Source organism: Natator depressus, chromosome 10 (genome assembly GCF_965152275.1).
Source record: "Natator depressus isolate rNatDep1 chromosome 10, rNatDep2.hap1, whole genome shotgun sequence".
Lineage (NCBI taxonomy): Eukaryota > Metazoa > Chordata > Testudines > Cheloniidae > Natator > Natator depressus.
This window is the reverse complement of record NC_134243.1, coordinates 5,388,874-5,415,395: the sequence shown is the minus strand read 5'-3', so window position 1 is coordinate 5,415,395 and position 26,522 is coordinate 5,388,874. Positions and strand designations below refer to the sequence as shown.

Below are 26,522 nucleotides of genomic sequence, written 5' to 3'. Positions count from 1 at the left end.
TTGGTGTTCTGTTTCATTGAATCTTTCAGCTTGTTATTGGTGTTTGCCTTTAACGAGATCAACAGATACAGGACCAGGAATGTATATTAACATTTTAGCACTGCTATTACAATTTTAATGGGGTGGGTGGGGAAGGAGGGAAGTCATTAGCTTTGAAAGCTTGTCCCTTAAAAATATTTTGTAAAGTGATTTTGAAGGTTCTGAAACATGATTTTCAGCATGTTGGGTGAGAACCCCAGTGTGAAATCCTCAAGCAGGAGCTGTACCCAGTTCTTTGCATACCTTATTGAAATAACACTCTCCAGGCCTTACGCTGTCAAATGTAGCAATTGCTGCACCGCTGTCAGTTCCGAATGGAGATGCCCAAGAGTCTTGAAAGCAAAAGAACCCATCAGCAACTGATGTTTCTTTTATTAAAATTAAAGATGGGGCCTGGGAACAACATTTAGAGCTAAAACAGAATTTTGGACACCCCACGGTTTTTGGATCTTAGCCCAAGAATTAGCCCGAGGCCACGGTGGAGTTTTTGGGTCCCCATTTGTGTTCAGCTTTGGAAAACCTCTCTCCCACACTAAAGTTCAAGGGAGCCTGGAACTGATACCAAATGTAGACAATATGGAGTTGTTAAGGTCTTCACCTCCAGACTTAAAAACCTGACACCAGCTATGTTTGCTTTAGGCCTAATGTCTTGAAAGAAGTATAACCGGAGTAGTAATAGCAGTGAGGTTTGCAGATGTGTTTTTGTGTTGGGAAATACACACTGTGTGTTTGGGAAATACACATGGTATGTTTGTTGCATCTAAATGAGACTTCCCAGCCCAAAGCAAGTCAGCCTGATTCTGAGAACCCTTATTCACATGAGATGCCTTTACTCATGCAAGTAATTCTATTGACTTTAATGCAACTGCGTGTTGAGAATGCTCAACTGAGGAAGGGTTTATAGGCTTGAGTTATGTTTGTAATGCCTCTCGAGTGCTTTGAGAACCTTCTCGTTGAAATATGCTATACAAACCATGCCATTATTCATTATTAGGCTTTGAGCATACAAGATAATCTCCATTTTGAGAAATCAATCTCTCGTAATGTATAAATAAATTAAAAGAGGGATAAGCATGGACATTGGCACCAAGAACAACCTCAACACGGCTTTAAAGACCACCTTATCTCAAAGTTAAGGCTGTTTGATGCATGTGTAATCTCAGCTATACTTTAAAGGATGGAAATTTGGGCTCTTAAGAAAGCTGGCTTTTGTAGACTGAAAAGCTTTGAAGTCTTATTTGGCAGCGCCCAAGATCAGATGGGAAAGACGAAGCAAATGTAAAGATCTCTGTGCTGGGCTGAACAAAGATTCGGTACACTTATGACAAAGAAGATATTCTGGCTTGGGTATACCTAGGTAGATAGATGAAAACATGACAGCAGTCTCACAGTCTGTGCCATGGGGTCTTCCTGCTGGTGACAGATGGGAGAAACGCTATTAGAAAAATGACTGGAATGACTATCAGCAAGATCGCGGATATATAAGGGAGAGGAAGGGAATTAACTAAAACAGGAGGTCCCTGGTGGTTTTCCTACTGACTGTGGAAAAGTGGCATTAACAATGAAGTCTGAAATCCAAGTGGAAGTTAGTGCACCGTCTCCGAGACTGTGGAAGGGAAAAGGGGGAAGTAGCATCTATAAAATACGTACCGTAAACTAGCAATGAATTTGTAACTAATTGTGCATATGCTCTGCTGGAATGTCAGCATCCTGGAACAAAGTACTTCAGAGCTGCTAGTGGGGCACTGCAGCAGCCCCCCAGGGCACAGAGGCCCCATCTGGTCAGGTCCAGGCTGAAATGCTGCTCTCCTGTTTACTGTCCAGCTTTTGTGCGGTGTAGTGTGACGTGTGAGCTACCTTGTGCTCTACTCAGAGCTCTGTGGTGGCAATAACTTAAGCCTCCTGGGGACTCATGAAGTCTCCCCCCCTTTACTGTGGCTCATCTGTGTAGTTTCACGGATTTCCCTCCCTTATTTTCTATTTGAGAGACCCGCTCTGTCCTCCTCCAGGAAACTCACCCGTCTGCTCTCCTTCTCCAAGCTCCCATAGCATACGAAACTGGGGCAGGTTGTGGGAAAGGTGGAAGTTGGACACTTGACTCATAACCCTTGGAACTAAGGGACCCAGTCACACGGCTCTGCAGGGGGGCCTCAGATTTGCTTGAACTGACCCTGATGACTCTTGACTGTCAGAGGTGGTGACCTTTGTTGCAAATATCAATGATGTGCGCACTAGAGCTTTCCCCCATCCGCTTGTGATTTAGGAACTCGTAACAAGATGCAAAAATGAAACTGCAGTGTAACTAGTTATTTACATTTGTTTCACTCCAAAACCTACTCCAGTTCTGACCTGTACAAACCATGATTTTTTTTTTCAAGTTGGGGAGGAAAGGCCGTAGCGAAGTGGGACATGGGATTGGAAGTTTCTTAAGTGGATGGTATTTTTGTTTTAATCAGGTTTAATAGCAGACTGCCTGTGTTTTTGTTTTCTTGCCTCTCTTTTCAAAAGCTTATAACAAAACTTCTCTCTGCTCTAAGTGTGTTCTGTGACTTCCTGCTGAGAAAATTCCTGTGTAAAGAAACCTTTGAAATGAATCAAGAGAGAGGTGGTTCACAGGTCAGTCAGTTGGTGCAAATAGATTTGAATTTGGGAGCAGAGACTGAAGTTATTTGTTAAATTTCCATCAACCCACACATGGACCTTGAGAAATTTCTTTTTCTCATAAAACTAAAGTGATCCAGAGTGGTTATTTTCTGTCGCCAGCATCCAAGACTGCCAGGAACACACGAATGGCTGTCAAATCAGTTAAAGATGTGAAGAAAACTTGGAATCATTTGTCTGCATAATGAGATGCTAGACATTTGAGAGAGTGGGGGTAACCAGAGAGCAAACCAAAGAAACACACACATGTATATATGTACTTGCCAATTGGGAATTTTGAATCAAGTTTGGTGTTTTCTTTCCAAGCTCTGGACATGAATTTTGGGGGGGGGGGGGGGGGGGGGGAGGGGGGCTGGGGGCTGGGCCGGGCCTGGCATTCGCTAGCCAACCCCATACAGGAAGCAAGTGTAAAAACAATTACTGCCCTTTAAATTCTGCAATATGCAACAGTTTTCCTGTGCCAGGTTAGACTGGGCAAACCTGTTCAGATAAAACGGTAGCCATGTTATATCTTTACCCACTGCTCAAACCAAAATCAAAAGGAGACTCTTTGGAATTAAAAAAAAAAAAAATCCATTAACTATTCTGTCCTTGACTATTTTTCCCCTAACTTGCATGTACCCACTGCACGTTATTGTGCCGGCAGAGTATGAAGAACAGTAAATTACTGCATGCAAGTTTTGTTCAGGTCAGAGTCATTGAGAGAGAGAGAGAGATCTTTGAGAGCTTGTTCTCATAAGATTTCTAGCCACCCAAACCCCTCACTCTTCTGCGACTCTGCCATCATTTATTTAACTGCAACTTTGCCTTTCCCCAGTTATCTTTTCAGAAACTTTTGTATCACTGGTTTTGATTGAAGGGACAGTGTGGTAAAGGCAGCTAGCACCCTCCATAGTCTTCCATTTAGCACCCTTGAAAAATCTTGCATCTAGACAGCCGTCCTTTCGGCCAACAAGGAAACTGGGGCCCATACAAAGCAAAATCTGAACACCTTTTAATTTCCAATTAAAATGATTATTAAAAAGAACCTGTTTAAAATGGTAGCTTAGAATATGGCTATGGGGACCAGCCTTGCATGCTTCTCCTAGCCAAAGCTGCTCAGTCGCTGGGAGTTTAGCCAGAGGAAGGGCTGTAGAACCAAGACCCGTGCTGAACAAATGCTATCCACAGGTAATAAAGCTCAGTTTGAAAAAAAGGCGAGTTTGAAACCCTCTGCTGTTAAAAATAGCTGTGGATATAGAAAATATCATGCTGTTCATTGCATTGCTTTAGCACTCTTTTATTGTAAGTTGGCAGAGGTTAAGTTTTTCAAAAACTGACTAGAGCAAGGGTGGCCAAACCGCGGCTCATGACCCGCATGTGGCTCTTTTACAGTTAAAGTGCTTCTGTCCTGCAGCGGGGTGGAGGGACTCGGGGCTTCTGCCCACCAGGGTGGGGGGCGGTCTCAGGGATTCAGCCCCGTGGGAGGCACGTGCAGGGACTCAGGGCTTCAGGAGGAGTGGGGCTGGAGTCCCAAGCCCCAATGGGTGCCTCCCGCAGGGCAGAAGTCCCATGCCCCGACAGGTGTGCCCCGGCTCTTGAACTTCTGAAGACTGTCGTATGCCGCTTGGAGGGTCAGTAAGTTTGGCCACCCCTGGACTGGAGTGTCTCATGAGGCACACAGTCTGTCCCCGCCCCACAAAGGAGCCCAAGGGAGAGCCAAACCCCCATTTATTTTGAAAGTCTCTGCCGCAACTCTCCCTTAATTTGAGTGGGAGTTGTCTCTCAGAATCTCTTAGAGGGCTTTGACTCAGGTGTAACAGGTGTCCTGGCGACGGGGGATTTGCACAGGTTCAGTGCAGAAATAAAGATGAAATATAGTCGCCAGCACTGGAGTGTGAATTTTAGAATAGGTTCAGGTACGTGTAGCAAGCATTTGGGAAATAGGGATGAAGGTTCCCAACCTGCTATAAATATCCATCCAAGTTTTATTACAAATTAAATTTCCTGTACTCTCCTTTATAAACCTAGAATGATAACGACTTTAGTAGCTGACCAGCATGGTTTACCCATTACTCTGGTGCAGGCAGCCACGGTCTAAGTTATTAAAGTTTACTAAGTGCAATAACATGGTGCTGACTGACCTTTAATGAAATTCTTGGGCGTTGCATAACTGTCCCATGACATCAATGGTTCCAGCCTCTTGAGGTGCTGAGTGTCTCCTGTCAGGTGAGTTGATGGGAGCTGAGAGCATTCAGCATCTAGCAGGACTGGGCCTTGTTGCCTAATCTGCTAGTCCTTTAACTGGTCAAATGCAGTCTGTATGTTTCATGACTCTGTGGCTGCGTGGTGAGAGTTTTTTCTTGCTGCAGAGAACTTCAGTGTGACTAGTATGTTCTGTAGGCCCCTCTGTAGTGGCCAATAATAGATTCCTTATGTTGGAGGGATGCAATTGGAAAACCAAAATATTTCTAAGGGAAAATAGTATTTCCATTGCAGCCTGGGGAGGGATTTAGGGTAGGCTGTAAGAGGCCAGACCCATTCCTGGATTTGACAAGGCCATACTCGGTAGAGCCAGCCTGGCAAGTCCTACCCGGTATGGTCCCTGGGCGGGGGCGATTCAGCAGCCAGACTCCTGGAATGTAAGGATGCCTTGTCCAGGCTCCCATTCTCTAGCCAGACCCTTGCAAAGTTGAGGAGTGGTGTGGGAGCAGTTTCAGCGGCGCCATGACATCGGAGGGTTCCCCTGTGCAGAAGGTCTTCTCTAGTGGTTTGGTTAAGGTGGTTTTTGGGGGCTCTACCGTACCTCGTTCAATATATCCCATGCCGCTGTGTCGTTACGGGGTATGGGAGGCGAGAACAGTGGGAAACCCATGAAAAGTAAATGCCAAGGAGTGTTTTAGCAGAGCCTTTACTTTCTCTCTGTGACTTCCTGGAAAGGGTTCATCTGCTAGAATTGCAATCAGCATTTGGCTACAATAAAGCCCTGCAAAGTATATGTTTGGGTGTGTGTATATCGACTGCCTGCATCATCCTGCTGCAAAAGGTAAAGAGACTGTAAATCAGGGGTTTCTGAAGATTTATTAAACCTGTTAGAGGTAAGCCCCCAGAAAGCTCGATAGCAGAGATGCACAAGTTGGCACAAAGGTTCCAATAAAAATTCCTCCATAAAGGCCTCTCAGAGCTTGTCATTGTTAGGCTACACACAACTTGAACAGTTCATAGCTCCTTTCCTGCTTTGAACCAGTCTTATTGTATTTCACAGGGGAGATGCTACTGCTTGCACCTGGAATAGGCCCTAAGAAATAATGCTTTATCTCTAGGCTTGGAAGGATTCGATTATTTATCGGTAAATGTTGCTACACACATGAACCAATGATAAAATGCTTTCATGGATTCATAATAAAAATTTATAGGTAGGCAAAGTAAGGAAAATATTGCTTGAGAATTTATTAGATTAAAAATCCAGTGATTTAAGCCTCTGAATGAGGCTTGTTACAAAGGGGCTAGTGAATGAATAGTAAAAACAGGTGTGGTTTATTGATTTAAAGATAGTCACTTGGTATATTTTGACATGATGTTGACAATTTGTGTTTTAATTAGAACTGGCAAGCGATTAAAAAAATTAATCATGATTAATCGCGCAATTAAAAAATTAATTGAGCTGTTAAACAATAATAGAATACTGTTTATGTAAATATTTTGGATGTTTTCCACATTTTCAAATATATTGATTTCAATTCCAACCCAGAATACAAAGTGATAGTTGCTCACTTTATATTTATTTTTTATTATAAATATTTTGCACTGTAAAAATAAAAGAAGTAGTATTTTTCAGTTCACTTAATACAAGTACTACTGTAGTGCAATCTCTTTATCATGAAAGATGAACTTACAAATGTAGAATTATGTACAAAAAATAACTGCATTAAAAATAAAACAATGTAAAACTTTAGAGCCTACAAGTCCACTCAGTCCTACTTCTTGTTCAGCCAATCGCTCAGATGAACAAGCCTGTTTACATTTGCAGGAGATAAAGCTGCCCGCTTCTTGTTTACGTCACCTGAAAGTGAGACCAGGCATTCACATGGCACTGTTGCTGCCAGTGTTGCAAGATGTGCTAAAGATTCATCTGTCCCTTCCTGCTTCAACCACTATTCCAGAGGACATGCGTCCATGCTGATGACGGGTTCTGCTTGATAACAATCCAAAGCAGTGCAGACCAACACGTGTTCATTTTCATCATTTCAGTCAGATGCCACCGGCAGAAGGTTGATTTTCTTTTTTGGTGGTTTGGATTTTGTAGTTTCCGTATCAGAGTGTTACTCTTTTAAGGCTTCTGAAAGCATGCTCTGCATCCCATCCCAATCAGATTTTGGAAGGCACTTCAGATTCTTAAATCTTGGGTCGAGTGCTGTAGCTATCTTTAGAAATCTGACATTGGTACCTTCTTTGCGTTTTGTCAAATCTGCAGTGAAAGTGTTCTTAAAATGAGCATCATGTACTGGGTCATCATCCGAGACTGCTAGAACATTAAATATATGGCAAAATGCAGGTAAAACACAGAGTAGGAGGCTTTTTTGATCCTTCAGAGGCCAAGCACAAGATCTTGGAATAGTTCTTAGAACTTTTGAGAACAATGACCTTTGAACAAAAGGATGGGGGCATTATTATTTGCCTAGTGCCAACAGTTTGCTTGGCACTCTGCAGTGCATGAATATAAATACTGTGCCAAGCCCCAACACATTGCAGTCCAAAGGAAAGATGCTCTTTCCTTATGATATCTTGAGGATCTGGCCTCTCTTTTCTGTACAGAATCGCAAATCTCTTTCCTGGGTTCTTATTGTAACTCCTTTTCTCAGGCCTTAAAGCTTCCAACTTCTCAAATTCCTGTTACCTGGCCTTTAAAAAGCTTGACAGAGTCCATGGCATGGGAATTACAGGCAAATTGTATCTTATCAGCAAGTTTGTTTCCCATGTTTCATTTAAAATGCAAGTCTAGTTCTGTGAATGCTCTGCTCCTTTCTTGTTAATTGTATAATGTATGTTGCCTTATGTGACACATTTGATATAATGCGCCATGAAAAAGTTACATGCAGTCTGATACCGCTGAGTTATCTCAGTTCTGTTTCTCACTGTTATCTAGAGAGTAATAACTCTCCAGTTAGTTTTAAAGAGAGGCCTGAGCAAAATAGATGTTGCCCCTGGAGTGACTTCTTACGTCTTGCTTGTTGATATATAAGTAGCAGGCATCTTAGAGCAAAAGATGGAAAGGTCATTAAAAGAAGGATCTAATCCAAGCAAGTGGAAATCAGTGATTGATGATACCTTTAATGTCTCAGTGCCCAAACATATGTACGTTTCCTTCTGGGCTGGGATAATGAGGCTGACAGGCCCTGGAAAGCAAGTTTAACGCGTGAAACCAAAGTTTTCTCCCAGACCATATGTGCACCTGTTCCAGCGCAATCTTTGATTTCTGCTCTAATCCAGGCAGGAGCTGAAACATATGCACAAACGTGGACTGAATGAAGGCTTCCCATGGGTGGGATTGGAGGATATTATATGTAACAAAAAATTCACGTTAGAATTTCCTCTTTGGTTATTCACCTATTTTGTTCATTATTCATTGATAATAGCTGACCAAGATAAAACATCCTTGTAAAAATCTCATCTTCCAAGCAAGTGGAGTTCCCTTGCACAGTCTCTGGACTTCTCATCTTGTGATTGACTTTAGGTAACTCACACAAAGTGCAATATTAAAAAATGACTGTTCAGGGATCAAGTCTATTCTACGTAAGAAGTTTGCTGGATTTCAGCCAAGAGCATTTCCTCGTCTGTGGCTCTGTGCTGTGGGTTTGTGACTGTGGCTTCATGTTATGAAGAGTAATGAGGGAAACCCATGAAGAGTTGGATGGTCAGGATCAGACCCTGAATATTCCTGATATGTACAGGAGGATTAATAAGGGCTAGGGTGTGTGCATGAGTGACCACACCTTCCTATGCAGAATGGGGAGGTAATGCTGAAGGTGGCTAATTTCCCTTGGGCCACACCTGCAGTGAGTCCTCCAGGAAGTGGGGGCCTGTGCCATGTGTGTGAGGGGGGAGAACTGAGGGGCCAGCAACCCCCATTGTATCCGTATGAGGACTCATCTAAGACTGAATCTGTTCCCTGTTCCACTGACCCCCTCTAGGCTGTGGAACCTGCTTTTAAAAGAGGCTCGGGGGCAATGGACAGCCCTCCCACTGGAGCTGTGCTGACAGGGAGCACTTCAGGGGGCCAAAGCGGGAATTGTGGGGGACATTAGGGTGCTGCACAGATATCCCTGGTCTCCAGCAGATCCTTGCTGAGAACTGCATTATCTGGGGTCCAAACCCCTGCCTGTTCCTTTTTCCTCCCCAGTGGAAACTCACAGAGTTTTCCTCCCCATCCTGCAGTGTTTTCTGTGGAAGTTTTGGCTTGGGGAAGACAGCAGAAGGGCTCCTCAGCTGCCAGAGCCTTCACCTGTGGAGCCCCCCACCCCAGAGATAAATCCACTCCCCCCACCCCATTCAATTCCCAGACTAGGGGACTTTGCAAAGGATCGCTGGTCGAATACCAGTGACACACAGATGATACCCAGCTCCACATCAGATGCCACCATCTCTGAAAGCCTGGCTCAGTTCAGCAATCTGATGCAGCACGTCTGGTTGAATCAGAATCAGATGCAATACATCTGAGAACAGAGAAGCATGTGCCACTTTCATAGCATCACTCTCCGTCAAGGAGGCAGCCTGGGTTGTTAGGATAGTCTGCAGCTTTGGTGTCTGCCTGGGCACCTCCTTGCTTCCTGATAACCCAGAGAGCTGCACTAAAAAACACTGGTGGCTGGCCAGGAGACTCTGTTTAACCTTGTCTTGGCCTAGGTGACTCACACATCCATGCTCTCCAGGCTTGATCGCTGTTATGCACCGTACATAGTTGGATGCTTATATAGAAGAGCTCTGTGCCTCTGAAAATCAGGCCACTTCCAGTTAGGCACCTAAATATGGGTTTAGGAGACTAACTGTCGACAACCAAGCTGGAAATTTTAGCCTCAAACACTCCAGTAACGAGCTCAGTACAAACGTTTCGATATAACATCTCTCTGAGGTTGAAACCAGATGGTCCGCTTTAATAGGGAGTCTTCTTCTGACTTGCAGTATGGTTTACTTCCTTTGGAGTTTTGTTGGTTTGCTCTTGCTAGCCCTAGCACCATTCCCCTCCTCCCCCAAAGGACAGTCTGCCTTCATAATTTCAGGAACATTTGCTTGTTGAAGATCCTCTTGATGCTTTTTGTCAGTAGTATGTTTTCCACTCAGTAGTTTTTCTTTTTCTGAAATAAGGAGTGTGGGACCGATTCCTGTATTGTTCAAGAAGCGAGGGTGTGAATTGCGTTTCCAAAGTTTTTTCCTCCAGTGTATTCTGTTTGCCTACTTTTTCCATACTCTGTTTCAGAACAGGGCTCCAGTAACCACACATAATTCATCCGCTGCACTTCAAGTGCTTGCACACATGTAAACACTTAAAAACTTTGCGCCAAAACAAAGATTGATGCCCTTAAATCCATGGCAACCTTTCTGTATCAGTCCCTTCAAAGAGCAGATAGGCAACTTGTTCTGTGGTCACTGGGTACCACAGAATTCTGAACTGAAAGAACGGAGGGGTAGGGCGAAAGTTTTGTTATTTGCTCACCCTGAATTTGCATGTTCATTGTTGTTGATCTTGCCAGAACGTATTAACCACACGCTCGAGCGCTTCCCGTAACCACTCACCCCCTCTAATGACTTCCTGAAGGAGAGCGGCCAAGGCTGCAGCATGATTGACTAATGGTAAAGAAAAACAAAGGAGACAATTTTCTGCTTTAAACCGAAACTCAGCGATGTGTGTTGTAAAGCCCAGTGAGGTTAGTTTGCGCTTACATCATATTTTTGATTTCTTAAAACTGAAGTGTCCTATTTGAAAATTATATTTTTTTAAAAAATTCCTGAAAGCTCAATAAGTTGAAAGCTTCAAAACCTCACAAAAAATAGCGTATGGAAGAGGGCACCACTCAACTGCTGTCCCACTTCAGTGGCTGATAAGCCACAAATGCGAAGCTCCTATAAACATCAAAATGAGCCTGTACCTCACCATAATACACCATGGTTTAGCTGAGCACACATTTATTGGTTTTATTACAGTTGCACTTAGAGGACCCAACTGAGAGCAGAGACTGGTTGTGATAGGTGCTGTATAAACACACAATAAGAGACCGTCCCTGCCTTGAAGAGCTTACAAGAGAGATGACACACTAATGATAGGAGGGGAAAACATTGGCACAAAGAAGAGCGTGTGTGACTAGCTCAAAGTCACAGAGCAGGTGAGCATCTGAGCTGGGAGCAGAACTCGGGTCTCCAAAGTCTCAGTCCGATGGGTCTGCAGGGGTCCAGTGAAACATGCTGCTTCTCCAAGTAAAGAAAGGTTGTTATTTTACGGTGTGTTTTGGGGGGTTTTTAAACAGCTAATGTAGATTTTAGAGCGTTGTGTGGTTTAAAAGTGAATTCAGAACTTGGGGATAGTTGCATCTTGTTATTCAGCTTCCAAAATTTGATTCTCAGTTTGCACAACAGAAGCTTTTTGGAGAACTAGAAGCTTGGATATTTAAAAGTGACGTATTATTTCGTTCTCTATTGAATTGTCAATAGATATTTAACACAGCTGTTAGAGGGTCTTCTTCCATTCCATCTTCCACATCTTTGGCGATTTGGTTAAAAAGAGGATAAGTCTAAGTCTTGAAGGACTAGACCAGTGGTTTTCAGCCTTTTCCATGCTGCAACCTCCATTTCCACCCCGGTACTCTGATCCCATCTTGGTGGTCCCCCATTTAGCAATAAGAGAGGGATAGGGTGGTTGCAAGCTTGTTTGTAACCTCCAGGTTGAGAACCCCTGGAGCAGTCTGATCTATTTAATCTTTCTAACTATATGGCTCATACACACATAAACCTAGAAGGTAGGAGAAAGACTTCTGAGTGCTTTGTGTTAGTGAGCTTGCTGGGCTCAGAAATATAGTGCAGGAACATTGTGCCTTGCAAAACAGGCCGTTCCCTCTCCTTTTGTGCCTTCCTGTGAATAACAGCACATTTAGTACTTTCAGGGGCTTCGTTAACTTTGGACCCAATTCTCCTCTCTGTTACATTGATCTCAAACAGGTGTTTAACTCCAGAGATTTTGGTGGCATTTCTCCAGATTTACACCAGTATAAGTGAAAGGGGGATCAGGCCCGTTCCCTAAGAAATCCTCCCAACAGCCCTGTGAAATATGCAGTGTTATGCCATCTAAAACGTTGGCAGCACCGGCCCTTTGTCTTGGGTAACAGTGCAAAGCAAGCAAGCAGTCACCTCTGGGACGGGGGGTGAAGGTGTCCCTTTACTTCTGGAGGATGAATCTGCATTGAGGCTGGGCTCTGTAGCAAGTAGTGTCCAGGCTTTCCTGGCCTGATCATTGCATCAGGGCCCGAGATGAGTGGGGAGCTGTAAGGGGCAGGAGGTCTTGCCATATACTGTGCTGTCTACCTTCTCGTACTCTTGAATTGCTGTCTGGCTCCAGAGGGTGGATCTTTGTGGTGCAGTCATCCTACAACTTTATTTTAAATCCTTGCCTCTGGTGGCTGCTAATAAAGTTATGCATGAACTCTTTGCGAAGGTCCTAAGAAGGGCGTTTTTGGAGCAAACCTTACTTTGTATGGCATGCCTTGGTTGGGAGGGGAGGCGCAGTGTTGGGTTGGTTCCCCCCACCCCCAAAGATAGAACATGCAAGAAACTTAAAGTAAAATTAAAAAAACAACTTTAAAAAAACCCGCCTCCTACGTAATTCCAAAAGGCATTAGCACTTTCTCACTTCACTTATTGGAGTTTGATTGGCAGCAAGCGCTAGCATGATCTCAAATATTGCTGGCTTTTTAAAAGCATAATTACTTGATTCACTCTACATGTTTTATGTTCCTAATATCCCATTAGCGCGGGGCGTAAAGATGGATGCTTCTTAGGAACATGCAGTGGCAACAGAATTTCAGTCCCTTTGTGTGAGCGAGGAGGTTATTAGGAAACAAGTAATAAAAACAGACATTTATGCAATTGATTTGCTTAAGAAGTGTGCCGTGACTTGAAATTTGCATCGTTTTAACTAAAGCTCTCTCTCGCTTTGGCTGCTAAAGCTGAGGAAGATGCAAAATGTTACACTTGTTTTCACTAGAACTAAAATGGCTGGTCTGTAGAGATGTTTGCCTCTGTTTTGTTCAGCCCTTCAGAAGTTAACCAAAGACGCTAGTGACGTGCCAGAGGGAGAAGGCTTTACTTTCTGCGCTGCAGTCTGTTGCTGTGTCGCAGCCGGATGGTACGCACAGAGATACTCGGCAACAGCAGGCATGATTTTTAAGGCTTGATAAACATACTGGGCCCTATGCTCTGAGGGATGCAGCCCATCGCAAATCATTATTGTTCCTACCTTGTGTACACGTCTCCTGCAGCGCAGTCCACTGACATGGGTTTCTAGCTCTTCCACTCCCCGGAGAGCTCTTCGGTTCTGTATCCGTGATCAGTTAGGAGCACAGTTAGCTTTATCCCATCCCTGATTGCCCTAGCTACTCTAAATATGACATAACTTTAAACCGTCTTCTGCTTGGAGTTCTTACTCTCATCGTGCTGCTGGTGGGAGAGCTGTTTCTAGCTTAAACAAGTCTATGATAATCCGATGAAGTGAGCTGTAGCTCACGAAAGCTTATGCTCAAATAAAATGGTTAGTCTCTAAGGTGCCACAAGTCCTCCTGTTCTTTTTATGATGATACTGAACTCTCAATAAGGCCAAATACTCAGCTGTATCCCTTCAATCTGCAGTTTTTGTTTTGTTTTGTTTTTTGAGACAGCAACAATATGCCTTGCAAGCTTCTTTTTATCAGAGCTGAGACAATAATGTACGACTAACAATTCATTCAGCAAACTTTAGCCCCTTTCTCTACACATGGAGGATCTGAAAGCAGATAGCGATGTTCTCTAATTTATTTGTTTTGTGAAACCAGCTGATGTTTTTTGGGAGCGGAGTGGGGTATGGTGAATTGTTGTAATGCAGACAATTATCTCTCACCTCTTAATTTGTTGTTCAAGCCCTGTTGATCTGTTGTGATTGAATAGATAAGTCACATGGTATTATTTCTGCTCGTCCATTAGATGAAAGTATAAGAACTTTCAGCGTGCATATTCATAGATTCCAAGATTTTAGGAGCACAAGGAGTTGTCTAGTCCAATCTCCTGTATATCACATGCCTTTAATTGCACCCATTTTTCCCTATATGAAATCAAATGACTTAACACATGTAAATTTGCAGATATAAAATTTGGTTTTCACAAATACTTGTGCATACAACTTTGAAAATGTTTTCCTGAGTTTGGTCACGATGCTAAAACTCAGTATCCATAAAAAGTGACTACAAAAGGGGCGCACGCATGGTTACGGCAAATGAATATAACAATTTAAAAGATGCTTGGGGAAAACCTTAAGCAGGGTTCACCCTGTTCAGCTCTTTATAATGGCCTTGGTTGATCAATCAGAACAGCTTTGAAGTCTAGGGGGCACCTTTGATTTTTCCGCTCTGTGGTTTTCCTGCATTGCATTACCCATAACACTTTCCCGTTTGGTTTCCAATGTGGTGCCACAGCTGGGAGGTTGGTTTGGATCAAGCTAAATCTTGGCTCATGAAGGCTGATTCTTTTGACCATAGACAGAACTTTGATGATTTCCTCAGTGATTAATCAGGTGGCTCACTTCTACTCGTTATGCATTCAACACTGTTCTTCAAGCAAGAGGCAAAATGCCGCTTTACCATTGGCCAGTCAGGTGGAAGATCTAGAAATTTCTCGGGACCTCTTTGGACAGAGTAATGGTGTGGGTGCATCTTGTCTCCAACACGTCGTCTCCTTGATAAAACAGCTTCCAGGGTTGTATGAACAATCTGAATGGGTAATGAGTTCAGAAATAGCCTGAAAAATTGCCTCTCCTACCAGACCTTGCTGCGTCATTTGTGACCAGTCCGAGGTGCATGTACTGGAGCTCCTTTCGTGTACATGAGAGAGCTCTCTATACAGCCCCCTAGACTCTGGACAACTCCTCCTCCTTGGTCCAGATTTGTTCACCTCCTCTACACACTAAAGCCCATCTTCTCTTTTTCAAGGCGTTGTTGGGATGTTAGTGATAGGTAGATGGAAGGGCTGGAGATGGCAGGAAGATTTAGGTGGGACCTCATGTTTCTATTTTGGTCAGTGATTGACTAGGTAAGTGATAGTAGGCAAGCAACGAGGATCAAGTTCTTGTGCGCAGAATGTATTAATCAGAAAACATGCAACTGGAACAATGAGCGAACTAAACGTCAGGCTTAAAAACATCAGGCTTCTAACGACACGTTTTAATTTTGGGCGTCCCCTAGGGCTCGCCTTGGGCACCAGAGACAGTAATTAGTACCTTACAAAATGTCTCCACAGGACAGCTTCCGTTGTTACTTATTTCTGCACAAGCCTGCAATAAAAGTGCTGTTATGAGACTGTGAGCCCGTTCGGGGCAGGGATTGGACTGGGCCTAGCGTAGGATGAGTGCTACCAGAGGAGCATTAATCATTCAGGTGCCTAGAAAATCAAATGCATGTGATTCTTTAAGTGTTTATGCAGTACCCGCCACTGTAATGTCAGAGTGCCTTTTGCTGCACGAGTGTCCTGTGTCTGTCAGGGACCTTCCCGGAATTGGGATGCTTCTCTGTCCGTGGAGAATTAACTTAGTTCTAGTGTATCTCTCTCCCTCTTTCCCCAGGTTGTGGAGATATTCTAAGTATGTGTGTAATGTTTTTTATGACTTTATCCACATTGTGTGAGCTGGATCCCTGCTGCAGAAGAAGTTAGTGGGGTGTAGTGCCTAAGGAGTCATGCCTGGAAGCATAAGCTGGTACAGTTTTGTTGCATCACTGTTAAGTTGTAACTGTACAACTGGCATTCTGAGGATTGGTGCTAAAAGCAGCCTGGAAATTTCATTACTCATTTATAGCTTACGTTCATCCTGTAAAAACACAGGGCAGGCTCGAAGGCCTGACTGCACAAAAGGAGTTAGGTCCCTAGAAAATCCCTGCGGTTCACAAAGCCTGAGCTAGGTGCCTAAGCTCCTATCCAACCAACAGGGAGAGAGATTCACAAAAGCCAGCGTGTTATGCAGGGAGCCAATGGGAGATTCCAATGACAGGGTATGTGCTAAGCCCTGCCACCGTCTTGGTGATAGGTACCTGAGTCTGGGCTGCAGGAAGGCAACTATCTGTGCTTGGGATCCTCAGCTGCAAATCCTGTCCTGGCCTTAGGTGCCTATGCTGGTAGCAAGAAGCCACTCTCTTGCTGGTGCGTGCTCTCTTTCTTGCTGTCTCTGTGTGTCTCTTAGTCATATGGGCCAGAGAGAGCGAATGCCTGAGCAGGAGATTGGCTCTCTAGCCTGGTGGTTGGAGCATGCACCTGGGAGGTGGGAGACCCAGGATCCAGTCTCCATGCTGCAATGACTCCCTTTAATTATTTAGCCAGAGCAGCAGCTTCAGGAGGAGAGACTGTGGGAGCCCCACATCAGAATATCCCATAGCCCAGTGGTCAGAGCTCCCTATTCAAATCCCTTCTTCGCCTCCTGTGGAAGGGGAACTTGAACTGCAGTCTCCGACAGCCCAGGTGAGAACTGGGACAAAAGTTATGGGGGAAGTCGTCCCTTCTCATCCTGTTCCATCCCTCCCACCGGCTGTTTTGTGTGAACTCACCCGTAGGTGCCCTCTGAGCACACTTGCCGGATTGGATCCCGCACGGGACTTCGGCAGCTGAACACTCATCTTCCCTGGCTTGTAAATTGCTCTGGGACTGAAGCAGGAGATAGGCCTAGAGGGAGGCTGCTGTGCGTATACCCAGAGGTGGAAACATAGGTGCTTAGGGAACTTTTACTGCAAAACGTAGGTGCTGAGTGAGTTTAGGCACCTACAGGATTCAGCAGCAGTCTCGAGCATGGCAGTGGGTCCGAAAGCGGGACCTAAGCCCCTAAAACAGGGACTTAAGTGCTCACCCCTTTTGTGCCTAAATGCCTTCAGATTGCCTGGAATATAGAGAAACCGCCCTCACACCTCTTAGATCTGCCAGCTCAAAGTGGGTTTGTGTGATCCAAGACGAATGCAAGAATTGGCTGCTTACATATGTCCATGTCACTGCTGGATAGTAGCAGACAGATGGTTCCTTTGGAATTGCACAGCAATGATTGTCCTGCTAAATGTTCTGCTTTAATCTGTATTGATTTCTGTCATGTCCAGCTAAAGACGTTTCCCCCACCCCCCTGCTGACTTTTGTTTTTTTTTTTTTTTTTTGAGGGGTGGGGGAATGTGTGTACAGCCTGGCATGACCGGTTCACCATGTGAAATGCAATAGGATTCTTTTAAATGCTGTACTTTAAACTCCCCTCCTGTCTGAACGCAGGGCTCTGTGGAGCAAGAAGGGTGTCAGTGTGAATATCTGTCAGAAACTGTGATCAAGGAGAAGGTTAAATGCCTATGGATTCCTGCCTCCTTTGTTTGTGCAAGCCTGCTGGGTTCCTGTTTAAGGGTGACAGGGCAAAGTTCCGCTCGCAACTCTCTTGGGCCGGCGTGGTAGCTCACTCGTTTTGAACTAGAATGGGCTAATGCATGGTATTGTGGATTTTGGTCCAAATCTCTTGACTGCTACATTTCTGGGACCTGAGCCAGCAGCACTGTTTCTATGTGTTCTGAGACCTGGCCAATTCCAGAGGAGGAGACCATTTTTAGAGTGCGTCCCAAAGGGAAAAGGAGAACCGACGCGCTGTCTGCTTTATGCCCCTGCTTCTGGACTGTGCAACTCTTCTGGTTGGTTATCAGCCTTGGCAGGCAGCAGACGTGTGAATGTTGCTTGCTGCTCCCGTCATCTTCCGCCAGTAGAAGTTGCTGTGGAGGTGGGTTATCTCAAAACGGTATTGTGGGCACATGAAAGGCTGCAGGAAACACAACCACGTTAACCTGCAAAGTATCAAGTGTGTGTGTTGTGGGGGAAGCAGAGTCCAAATGTGATGACGAGGGTAAAAGTCAGGCCAAGCTGGCGCTCTGGTGTCCTTTAACAATGATTTGGTGCTCATGCCTTCAAGATGTCCTGAGATTTATTTTATACATCTCTATTACTGTGGGGGTAGTTACTTCATTGCTCTTGTGTTTGTTCCCCAGCGTGATCTGATATGTCGCCATTCTTCATGTCTCCTTGGCCAAGAGGCTTCTGTAAATGTCACTTCTCCCTCTGCGTAATAAACAGAGAAAATAACAGTGGCACCGAATGGAGACCCACTTCACTACTCTCACGCTAGCTTCCGCTGCGTCCCTTTAAAACACACCATAAGCTTTGGGGGGCTTGATTGGTTTTATAGCACCGACGGTATTTTAGATACTGTGTGGTACGTCATAAACCTGTGTGTGCTAATAAATCATAACAGCAGCTGTGCTGTTAATGGATGCATTGCCATTCTTCAAAGGTTTATCTAACTTGGCCATTTTATTTCATATTGGGATCAGCTTGCAACACCGCATTAGCCAGGGTACATTTTAAAAGTGACTCGGTGACAGTGCTTACAGTACATGGAGAGGGCTAGGTGGATTTAATTACATAATGTTTGCAAAGCTTATTGAAGATGTAGAGTGCTATAAAAGTGCTAAGTATTGTCATTACTGGAAATACAATTTGTCACACTGGCAGAAGGGCTAAAGAGCCAGGAGATGTAAGTTATACATCAGGAAACTAGTAAATAGGGAATTAAGGCAGAACTGTGTCTTCTGAAGGATCAGAGACATATGCAATCAGTTACCAGGGGAGATGACTGGAACAGAAAGTACAAGTGAGTCTGAGGCACCTTGATTAGTTTCTGGAGGAAGGGATTGAGGAGTACAGTGAAAAAGCAGGAAAATGGGATTTAAAGCATATTACCACATTAAAGTAAAGAGCCCAAAGCAAGGAGATTCAGGTTTAAGGCTGGCAATCTATTACTCACTCACGCAGGTGTGCACGTTTCAAGATCTGTCCTGCGGTACCTGTGTATGAATCAGTTGATGCCTAGTGCCTTGTAGAATCTGGCTCTCAATCAATTACCCGAGCGTGAAAACCAAGTGGAGAGCTCTAACCTTTGTATTACCGATGCCCCGGGCAGTTCAGTGCCACTGAAAGTCTGGGGTATATTTGCAGCACCACCGGAAGCTGCATCTCTGAAAAATAACGGGCAGGACACAGATCACAGGCATAGGCGATGGTTGGACCAGTACAACGATTACAGGTTTGTGGGAGCTTTTAGGATCATTCTGAAATTTTTTTTTCTATTGTGTATTTTTTTTTTTTTTTTTTTTGCAAGTGTGGCAAGGTTAATTTGGGAAGGGTGGGTGGCGGAAGGGACGAACAGAGGGCATAAGAGATGTAATTGGAACAAAGATGAAGAGGAGAGACACAAAAATTAGAGGCAGATAAGGGACGGCAAGGTGGGCAACCAGTCAGATTGGTCTCCCAAGGAGTGTGGTGCCATATGCTTTAATATGAAACCTTTAAAACTATGCTGTGCAAAGCATTGGGAAATGTAAAATATGGAACAGTCCCACATTGGCTGAGGAATTGAGTAGGTAACCTATCATTCACTTTCATTCTTTCACCTTATAAACGAAACATTGGAGTAAATGAAACAATCCACCTAGGGTGCCTGGATGTAATTTAATACAACCCAAGTGCCTCTCTTTAATTGTCAAGCTGTGGGCTGTGATCTGCAGCTCCTTGTTAAAACTGAAGGCGCCATCTCACCTGCATGTCAAGCAGTGCTGTTAGGTGGCTCTGCGAACGTGCTCAGGGAAGCACGGCTAGTCGTCCTGTCGTCTATGAAATGACCTACTATGCTAACCCCACTTCGTATTATATCCAAGGACAAAAATTACTCCCCTAGCCACCCAGGGGAGTTTTTTGCTATTGAGGCCTGAGAATCTCTTTCCCTGCTGCCCCCAATACACTCTGCCTGACTCTGCATTCCCCAGGCCCTGCATGTTTGAGCAGATGGATGGTGTCGTGGTAAAAGGGCTAGCTTGGGAAGCTGAGCGAGTCACTAAATTTCTCTGGTTCTCAGTTTCCTCCCTGTAAAATGGGGATGCTATTTCCTTTTTCATTTCCATTTAGATTGCAAACTCCTTGAGGCAGGGATTGTATCCTACTGTGTGTATATGGTCCCGAGCACAATGGGCCCCCGATCTTGGCTGGAGCCTCTCGGTACTGCTATTGTACAAATCAGAAAAATACATTTTCATAATGTCTTGTCCTGGCTTAGCAGGCTGGAGCCCATCATCACAATTCTTCACCCTCAGGGAGGATCACTGTTAGGTGATTGTGTGTGTCTCAGGGGCTGACAGCTCTGCATCTGCAGGGCTACTAGCACCTGCTGGCTCTGGGAATGCAAGGCCAGGAATCGGATTCCTGTGAGCTTTGCACCAGCCATGCCTTGTCTCTAGCTGCCTTCTATTGTGCACTCTGCAACCTGACAATTCATTCTGACTTTGGCTTGATGCTCCCTTTGGCTGCGTCTTCACTAGCCTTTCCTCTGGAAGGTTTTGGAACATCGGTGCCAGCTCTGTTGGTGGAAGAAATGGTGTGAGCACTAATATAGACAGGGCTCCGGGCAGCCCTAGCTTTAAGCACTATGTTGTCCAGCTCAGAGCAGGTCAACATAAATACATCAGTCGGTGGTATGAAAAACCCCAGCATCCCTGACCAACGTAGCGGTGCTGATCTGTACTCCAGTCTAGATGCGGCTCTGTGGTTGGAAGAATGCTTCCGTCAGTGTCGTTTTGCATTGTTCAGGGAGGTTATTTTCCTTTCCCTTCCGTCAGGGTAGGTTGCCTTTACGCTATGGATTTACGCAGGCATAGCAGTGTAGATGTATTGAGTGTCTGTGTGAGACAGTTATAAAAACTCTGGCAAGCGGGAAACCGTTCTGCGCTAGCGCTTTCCCCATTTGATACCATTGGTTGAGCTATGCCGGTGTTCGCGTTGGTGGGAAACCTTTCCCCAGAGAGGCTTAAACAGATGAGACCTCTTTCTCCTTCTGTACAGATAATTCTCTGGCTTTTTCTCCTACCTTCCCCACTCTTCCTTTGAACGCCTTGTGCAACCTTGAGCCTCATTCCCCTTCACATCCCTCCCGAAAGCTGCTGGCTTCCCCCCTGGCCTCCATCCCTTATCTTATTAATAAATGAAATTGAGATCAAAAGACCGAAAGACATGCCTGTGCCCCCCAGAATAACCTGACCTGCATGTGCATGCGCACATGAATGCACTCATTTACATGCGCTTCGCTTTGAAAACCTGGCTCTCTACCGATCAGCGTTTTATTTTAGGACCCTGATTGGCCTATTATGCAGAAAAGTGCACTCGAATTGGGGAGGCCCTTGCCAAGCATAATCCATATTATTCAAGCACACAGCCTTGATAGTAAACAAAGCTCCTTTTTTTTTTTTTCCTTTCTGAATTTTGCATGCAGTGCGTACATACAGGCTGAAAATCCAAGGCCGTTAACTCTGCTCCTCGGAGCTGTGTAAGCAAAGCTCTTCAAAGGGAGGTCCGCTACAATGGATTATAGAACAGTGGAGTCCCTTAGAAATTTTTGGCAGATGAAGGCTTACAAAATAATGAAAGTCCTCTGGTATTTGAGGTGTACAAGAAAGACATGTTTTGAGTTTTTTATTGTGATTGTCTCAGAAAACAGAGCCCATTTAATGCGGTGATCTGTAAAACAGAGATTGCAAAAGGACTTGGAATAATTAGCAATACATTCTTCCACTGAATTCTCACCATTTCTTCTAGTACTGCCCTCCCTCATAGAATGAGACATATTCTTGAAAAGATTAATCTTTCCCAGATTTTGCCTCCTCCATTGTGTATTTTCATCATTACCTTTTCTGGATAGATTAAACCTGCTTTAACTAAATTATACTGAATTAGTTTAAAAACAGGATCATGCTAAATCCTTCAGATCTTTCCACAGAATCCAAGAAAATGTGTCATAACGTGGGTGGCACTTGAAAGGTTACTGGAAAGGGCGGGGTTGTGATTAGCTAATAAGGGAGATGAGCTATCTGGCAAAAATAATGAAGACTTTGAAGCGAACGGAATCTGGATGCCTGTAGTAAAATCATATTAGACATAATGAAATAAACGTTGGAATGTAACAGATCCTTGTAAATAAATAATAATTAAAAAAAATCAGACGGATGTAGTTGTCAGTTCATTGACAAGCATGCCCTGATCCTGGGCATTATAGCTCTGAAATTGAGAGTAATTATTCTAATTTGTTTTATTACATTAGCGTGGGTAGAAGGGAAGAAAAGGGGCTTTCTTGTATGGCTTTATCATTATTCATAGAAGAACTCAGAAGGGACAGACATCTGACTCTGGCACTGGGGCTTCATGGGAATTTTTGGAAAATGATGTCTACAATGTTCTGACCTTTGACCTTCCAGCTGCAGCCCTCCTCCTCTCTATAGGGATCCCACACTTGACTCCTTAGCAACCTCCTTTGTGCCTCTGATCTCTCTCCATTTGTCTAGTAATAGCCCTTGGCAGGAAGACTTGTTCCATCAGTAGCTTAAAAAGGCATGGAGCCATTAATGCCAAGTACTTTTCAAAATCCCTTTCACCCACTCCTTACAGCCAGTCTTCAAAGTCAATCAAATGCTGATGCAGTCATGGTAGTTTTTCAAAGGATCTTTCTGGTAGCAGGGAAAAAAGAACAACAAATAAAACAAAACAAAAAGCAACATGAGTGACTTATCTTTCACAAATGCGCTTTTCAGCCCATCTGAATTGTACATAGACAGTGGTGATGCCTTTTCTTTAGTGTTTCATGGTGTCTTTGTTTTCAATCTGCATGCTTACATTGAAACTAAAGCAAAATAAAGAGCAAATTTCATAAAGTGGGGATTATCTACTTACGTATCTATCTAGGCATTTATTTGCTCATCATTGTGGTGTCTGACCAGCGTATCTTGCTACAACAGTGCACAGACATTGGTCACTTCTTCCCTTCCCATCCTCCCCCCCCCCCCACCTCCATTGTAATCACTGGTCTAGAACCTATCCTTGGAAAAGTCTAAGTCCTGAATGATTTGTACATTGTCTGTAGACCTGGAAGTGTGTGAGAGGTGAGACTTCAAAATCATCTCAGTCTGATTACTCTCTTGCTCACATACAGTTCTGACACCCTACAATTTTGACACAGTTTTACAGCTACTCTTTGGAGAATAGTAAGGTGAAAATGTCTGGAAAGCTAGCATTCAAATGGCATAATGAAACGTAAGTCTCTAACTCTAGTAGTCTCTCAGAGGGGTGCTAAAACTATGGTCTACAACCTGCTAAGGTTATAGGTGAATGGTTGGAAAATGGAGAATTCCAACTTCCTTGGCACTGGTCTGAGACTGAAGTAAGGTCCACGATTTGCCATGAGCCAGTGTCATTTTAATTTCTTGATGGTTCAGTTCCTGTTACAAAGAGAAGTTATTTAATTGGTGGGACCAGCAGGTGACCGTTGTTTTAAACAAGTCCCTATGGCTACAAAATTGTATTCAGAGTCTGTTTTCCTGATAGATATCTACAAGACAGCAAAATACTAGTTATGTATTATCAGCTGTTGATGTAGCAGTGGGTTTGTAAAATAGCAAAGCTGTATCTGCTGCTTATAAAGCAAGGCACTGTTAGATCTAGAGTAAAAAGCTTGACAAAGTTGAATATCTGTTCAGTGTTTTCCAGATTTCTTGTTTTATAAACCTCAGTCAAAGCATTGTTTCAAAACAACCCTCTGCAGCGTTTGCAACACCAACAGTGCTCATTGTGCTGTACCTTCGAACCAGAAAACGAACTGGCTGGAATCAGAAGTGAAACTGATTTAGTCTGCCTTCGGTATCTAAATTGGAATGAACAGCAAAAGATAAACAGCATAAATGGTAAAAGTAAATGTAGGTGTTTAAAATATTTTGTTTTAAACTGCTAGTATTTTAATCTCTCGGGATGGCTACAGTAATCCATGTAGGGCTTGATCCTGCCAGCTGCTGAGCATTCTGTCCTCCATCCAGAAAATGAAGCCATTGGGACTTCTGGTGTTCTTATGAGCTTTCCTGGATCAGTGTCAGAGTGCTCAGCACCTTTCAGAATTGAGCCCATCAATGTTACAAAAACAAGGGTTTCCAGGAGCCATAATGCAGCCTTGAAACCAGTAAAATTATGTAAACTAATAATAAAAACTATTCAATGGAATTTAGAACAAGAGATTCACAGACTTCCGGCAGAGTGGTATACAGCACTGAGTTATATCATAACATTGTTATTTCATCAGGCAAAGGCTGCTTTAGAAAGAGTGTTGTATAAAATAAGCATCGAACGGCTATGCACAGTATTGAATCAGCAATAAAATCCAGAAATGTTTCCTGGTTTACCCTAAAAATGTAAATGAATCCCTAGAACAGAGAACCAATGGAAGGGCTTGGGAACCTGGTGTGAAATTGCACCTGGCAGTATAGCCTATAAATTATCCAACCCAGAGCATAAGGACTGTATATGAACATAAACATGAACTGACCTGCACAAATACTGCTATAGCCAAAGGGTGAAGAATTTTGTGCTGTACACCATGCTTCATTAGTTATTAGCCAGACATAAATAATAGAACTTTTAAAAGTAATTAAAAGACATTTGCACAGCTGCTCGGGTGTGTAGTAAATCTTATTATTTGTATTATCAGCATTGTGAGTTAACCCCAACCTTTCAATAATTGTCAGGCCTTTAAAGGTCATGAAATTGGTTTAAAAATAATGAAATGTTAAGGAAAAAATAATTTTCGGTTCTTTTAATTAGTCCTCTAGTTTTTGAGCCTTTAGAGTTCAAATTTTCAAGTTTTTCTGTGCAACTTTAGAGGCTCGTAACTTTTTACTGTAAATGGTAGCTGAGATTTTCACTTGTTCACATGACTCCAGGAGCTGGGGCTAAAAGAACACCAAATATCATAAAGCAGGATAAAATTGCAAGAGTTGGCAACACTGTGTTACGGTAGTGCTTTGGGGCCCCCGCTGAGATTGAGGATCTCATGTGCTAGGCACTCTGCAAAGATGTAGAGAACAAACCGTTCCTCTCTCAAAGGGCTTATGTTCTAAATGAACAAGATAGATCAAGGGTAGCGGGGAAATAGAGGCACAGAAAGATGTGACTTTCCTGTGTCAGTGGCTCAGCCAGGAATAGAATCCAGTCCCCTATCCACTTGACCACACTGCCTCACTCCAGTATCTTCTGTGCTTTCCCATGCTTGTCTCTTTCATGCTTGATGTGTGTTGTCGTTTTCTGCATTTCACAGTGTGATTCACACTCTGCACATAAAATGGCAAACTGCTGCCTTAAAACGTCTATAATCTCTTTCCCAGATACACCCGTATTCTGTTGTTTTAGACTGAGACCACACAGGGCTGCTGCACTCATGGTATTGTAGCCTTATTTATTGATTACATTGTAGCATCCCTGAATTGGCAAGCAGACTACATAGGTGCATTTACTGCCCGGACATTTGGACTGAGTAAAGCGAGATTAACTGGAGCTGTTCAGTTTTTCGTGGATGTTTGTGGAGGGCAATGAAATCGTTTTGCCATATTCACTCTGCAGCCATCATTTTCTTCACTCTCTGAGTCCACTTGGGAGAACGTAGGCCATGATTTGGAAAATGTGGAACAAGGTTCCCCAGTGACAGTCATAATAGGTACACCCATGAAGTGAAGTTGTAGCTTAACTCACGAGTGGTTTGGATGTCCATCCCTCTGGAACCATCTAGTCTTTGGATGCCTGAGGTACCACCTCTTCTTTTCGTGCATTAGAGTGAGAGTGGAGGTCCCTTGATACACACTTCCTAGTGGTCCCTAAGTCTGGATGTCTGGATGCTGCTCACAGAGGGTATGATCCAAAGTCCAGTGAAGTCAATGGAAAGATTCCCATTGACATCAGTGGGTTTTGGACCAGACCTAAGGTGTTCTCACTGAAGGACATTGAAGTTTCCTAGCACCTCTTAAGTCAGGTTTCAGAGTAACAGCCGTGTTAGACTGTATTCGCAAAAAGAAAAGGAGTACTTGTGGCACCTTAGAGACTAACCAATTTATTTGAGCATAAGCTTTCGTGAGCTACAGCTCACTTCATCAGATGCATACTGTGGAAAATACAGAAGATGTTCTTATACATACAAACCATGAAAAAATGGGTGTTTACCACTACAAAAGGTTTTCCACCATGATTTCAACAATTTCCATCCCACCATCAACCTCAGCCTGGACCAGTCCACACAAGAGATCCACTTCCTGGACGCTACAGTGCTAATAAACGATGGTCACATAAACACCACCCTATACCGGAAACCTACTGACCGCTATTCCTACCTACATGCCTCCAGCTTTCACCCTGACCACACCACACGATCCATTGTCTACAGCCAAGCTCTGCGATACAACCGCATTTGCTCCAACCCCTCAGACAGAGACAAACACCTACAAGATCTCTATCAAGCGTTCTTACAACTACAATACCTACCTGCGGAAGCGAAGAAACAGATTGATAGAGCCAGAAGAGTTCCCAGAAGTCACCTACTACAGGACAGGCCTAACAAAGAAAATAACAGAACGCCACTAGCCGTCACCTTCAGCCCCCAACTAAAACCCCTCCAACGCATTATTAAGGATCTACAACCTATCCTG

The 26,522-nt window shown here is 43.8% G+C and overlaps 1 protein-coding gene across 1 annotated transcript in view; it reads left to right on the top strand.

Moving 5' to 3' along the window:
- Window positions 1-26,522, top strand: part of LMF1 (lipase maturation factor 1) — a 340,017-nt gene that overhangs the window by 101,597 nt on the left and 211,898 nt on the right. The gene's annotated exons all lie outside the window — the stretch shown is intronic.